Consider the following 4626-nt stretch of genomic DNA (forward strand, 5'->3'; position numbering starts at 1 on the left):
TTACAATAAAAAAAAAAGAAATTAACTAGTAGCCAATGTGGTCTTCTAGAGTATTTTCTACTTAAGTGATACAGCGAACCGTTGAACCCTTTTGGAAGATGTACTAACAAATATCCATGTAAAATATTATTTATAATATTAGCAAGAAGATCTATCATTTAGTCTAAATGACGTCACAGGTCACTTTTCCTGTTTCATGATCAATATTTCGCATATTTCATTTATAAAAATCTTTACTAAAAATCCTAGACTCATCCATTTGATACATCGTACTGAAAAAGGAACCCAATTTTAATTCAAATTTAGAATTCGAAATTCAAATTCAAATTTAGAATCCGAAATTCAAATTTTAAAACGTCTACACTTGCAGACATCAACATTCCAGCCAGTATCACTACAAAAAAGCAAACGCATCAGGCACGTTCATTACGTAGACGCACTACGCGTCGCAAGCATCACGCAGGTTCTGCTGCCCGGGACCTCGTACTGATCAGTTCCCCCTCCCCTCCCCCTTCTCCCCTCGCCCCGCACAGCCTCCGCCCCACCCCCACACCGCTACCGAGCCAGATCGCATCCAGCACTCGTCCGGTACGGTCGTATTGTGACAACACGTAAAACACCTGTGGCATCCGAACCAAATGATAACGACTGTGTAAATTCGCGAGTTCGATTCCTTGGATTATTTATTATCGTGTTGGATTACAGTGATTGTGTTGTTTGTGTGTGTTTTTATGAATGGAAACCCATGGACCGGTTCCACCGGATACAAGTCTTGACGGATGAGATGGCTGATTTCCGTTCATACTGGTTTGTCGTGGGAGTTTTAAGATCCCATTTTATTCATACCATTAAGAGAATCGTAAATTTAATTAGCTATAAGTATTGATTTCGTTTTAATTAATATTCCGAATTTAATCTACGTTGTTTACTTCAAGACAAAACATAACTGACTTGAAGAAATTGAATTAAGTTGGAACGGATAAGGATTTCCTTCATGCTTATAAAATAATTACGCAGAAATACTCAGCGGATTGAATAAAGTTTTTTCTTTCATATTCAACGGTAACATAGTTTTTGTAATTACAAATATTTGAAAATAATTTTAATGATTTTCAAAATAATAATTGAAAAGAAATAGTGATAACGTTTTCATAAAACCTTTCTTTTGCAATTTATTTTATTATACTGTTTATAATAAATTCTTTTAATGTTATACAAACAAAATAACTATGTTTTCTTGTTAGTTTTCGTCGATATTGTTTACATACTCATATTTCGCTTGTAGGTATAACTTGCAATAATAGATAGGACGTAAACGGTAACATGCTTTCATAGTTACATATTATTGAATAACATAGGACTATGTAAAATATTATAACAATGTATAACTAACTTTCGCTTCCGACTCTGTCCGCGTGGAATTAAAACAAAACAACAATGAGTAGCATATGTGTTTCTCTAGACTATCCTCGACAAATAATAATTTACTTTCTACGTATAATTTAGTAATTCACAATTTTCACTTACCTAGGGGAACACTGCAGTGCCTCTAGTTTGACAAATAGATATATCTTAGTTATCTATACTATTATAATAAAGCGTAAACACACACTTCTATGTTGCCTAAGATCTCAGCAATTACAGCATATTTTTGAATAATTCTTTTTTTAATAAAAAGTCCTACATTTACGTCAAGCTTTAGACTATATTTTCACGCCATTAAACTTAGGGGGTTAACATTTTGATAAAAACCCTAATGTGGGAGAGACCATACGATACGAGCTGCCAACATCAAGATGCAAGATTGCCATAGTAAGGTAATTAGTATTTTGACATTTGCAAATAAGAATTTGACAAATGTAAACAATAAAAGTTCTTATAATTTTGTGTGGATGAAGCCGCGCGGGAACAGCTAGTTACTAATAATATAAATGCGAAGGTTTAGATGGATGTTTGTTAGAGATTGTAGCCTTACGACTGTATGGATCTCGATGAAGGCATAGATATAGAGTCTGGAAGAACACACACTTGCTTTAGTTTTCTTAATTCCACGACGATGGTGTCACAGGTGAAAGCTATTCTTAAGGTCCTTTAAATAATTCCGTCTTAAATTTCATCATTCAAATATGAGTAAGCAGGAAATAGAAAAATGTTAAATCTAGTCAACTACAGTTCTGTTAGTCTGAATCAACATTTATATCTTCCGTGGTAGGTCAATGTTAGTTTTTTTCTATCGCCACCAGCTCACTATATATGTCCCTACCGTGGAGCTCGGAGCCTACCCTAAATTAGGGTGATGATTTTTTTCTATCAAATTACAATCTTAGTAATATTATAAATGCGAGAGTTTAGATACATAGATGGATGTTTGTTAGAGTTTGTAGCCTAAACCACTTAACGGATCTCTATGAAATTTGGCATGGATGTAGAAAACAGTCTGGAAGAACACATAGGCTACTCCCTTTTGTTTTTTTTAATGTCACGCGGACGGAGTCGCGGACGAAAGCTAGTAATAAATTAAATTATGATATATTAAACAAACAAAAGTAGGTAGCCTATGTGTTCCAGACTATAAATGTCAAATTTCATCGAGATCCAGCAGTTTAGGTTACTCGTAACATTCTTCCAAACTTTCGCATTTATATTAGTAAATGTAACATTTGTAAAAACAATGATAACAATTGTAGTTATTTAATCATCAAACGTGGTACAAAGCTTATTTCAATTTATCAAGCATGTCCAAAATTAATCTCCGTGAAATTCGAACCTAACTGTAATGACAATAGACAGTCTGTTTTTGATAAAAATTTACGCCCACCGTGACGTATGTTCAGTTGTCATACATGATATGAGTGTCCAGAATACCACATGGTTTATGTTACTAGCTGTCACCCGTGACTCTGCGTGGAATTGAAAGAATACTTACATAAAAACTATAGGTTGATTATTTAAACGAATCTCGAACAATTCGCTTTGAAATCACTACTTACAATCTGTCAGACAAAATAATGCAATTTGGAATTTAATACTAGATCTAAATTCATCCAATACTAGCTGATGCTCTCGATTTCGCCTGCGTGAAATTAAAAAATATAGCCTATGTTACTCACTAATAACATAGCATTATAATGGTATAAGATTTTTTCAAATCAGCCCAATAGTTTTTGAGTTATTTCAATACATACAAATGTCCTCTTTATAATATTAATATAGATTTAAGAACGCATAGGGTACATTGTATCTTTGGCTAGCCGTGGGAAAAATGTTTTTATTTACTTGTAAACCTGCAATATCACAAACAGTTCATTCTAAAAAACAATTAAAAAAGGTGATTAAATAATCGTCGTCCAAAACCTGTTTCTGTGGGAATCGATGTATCTATTACGAGGCGTTCGATGCGAAAAATAAAATTATATAAAATAAAACGGAATCGAACTCGTTGACTGTCGAACCGGTTGTAAGAAACCTGACAGGATGGACATCCGCCGTCAGCAACCGCAGACCGCACCTTAAGGGTGCGATATTATAAAGGTTTCTTTACCTAAACTTCGCCCACAAGGCTACACTAGTCCGCGATTTTAGTCCCTAAGCGACTTCGCAATATAATCTCATAGAGTACACAAGCAAAGGTCGATACTGTTTTGCGTAATTGCGTGTAACTCAAAAACTACTGGGCCGATTTTAAATATTCTTACACCGTTAGAAAGATAATTTGTCTGTAAGTAAAAGGCTATATTTTTTAATTTTATGCGAACGAAGTCAGAGGCAACAGTCAGTGAAATATAAATCGGTGTGTATATTGAAAGCAAACTATAACTATTTAATCATGTCTTTATTAATATTGTCGGTTTGTCTGTAATTTTGTGCGTTCTAATCAAAGTAACGGCTTAATTTACTTAGTTGCGTTTTTCATTTATGTATTGTAGTAAATGTTATTTAAAATTTAGCATATGTTTTTAATAAGTGGATAAAAATTTATATCTGACTAGCTTTCCGCGACACCGTCCGCGTGTAATTAACAAAAAAAAAAGTGAGTAGCCTATGTGTTCTTCCAGACTATTATCTACATCTGTACCAAATTTCATCGAAATCCGTTCAGCAGTTTAGGCTACAAACTCTAACAAACATCCATCCATCTAAACTTTCGCATTTAGTATGATTTTATAGATACGTTTTTTTTTAATAATTCATATTATTAGTTTTATTAAATAAAGTATGATTAAAAAGCCAGTAAAATAATAACATTGTTTCATCTCATACTGCGAATTCTAAATTAAACGAGCTCGGGTTCTATTTATTTATATACGGACTCCGTTGGTCTGATTCTATGGAACAATATTTTTAATATCGCATGTCACACTTTTTATACAGGGTGTGTATGTAGGTCGGTTATAGTCGGACATTTTTGTATTATTAAGAGTTTATACTAATTTTGATAAAACTGGTATATATTTTTATGAATATTAGAAAATTGAATATTTGAGTATCACATTTTGTTTTTTTGTGACTGAATGACCACTGCTTGCCTTGAAGAGGCATTAATAGATTCACCGGGCTTGAGGTGGCCGAGCGCAGTTGACGCTTAGCTTTTTTTTGTGACTGGATGGCCACTGCTTGCCTTGAAGA

The 4626-nt window shown here is 33.7% G+C and overlaps 1 protein-coding gene across 1 annotated transcript in view; it reads left to right on the top strand.

Annotated features, from left to right (window-relative positions):
- Positions 1 to 550: 550 nt before the first annotated feature.
- LOC106108688 (nephrin) overlaps positions 551 to 4626 on the top strand; it is a 196369-nt gene continuing 192293 nt past the window's right edge. The window contains exon 1 of the mRNA XM_013289946.1: positions 551 to 807. The gene's annotated coding sequence lies outside the window, so the exon portion shown is untranslated. The remainder of the gene's footprint in view (positions 808 to 4626) is intronic.

Source organism: Papilio polytes, unplaced genomic scaffold, assembly GCF_000836215.1.
Source record: "Papilio polytes unplaced genomic scaffold, Ppol_1.0 DF821400.1, whole genome shotgun sequence".
NCBI classification, from domain to species: Eukaryota; Metazoa; Arthropoda; class Insecta; order Lepidoptera; family Papilionidae; genus Papilio; species Papilio polytes.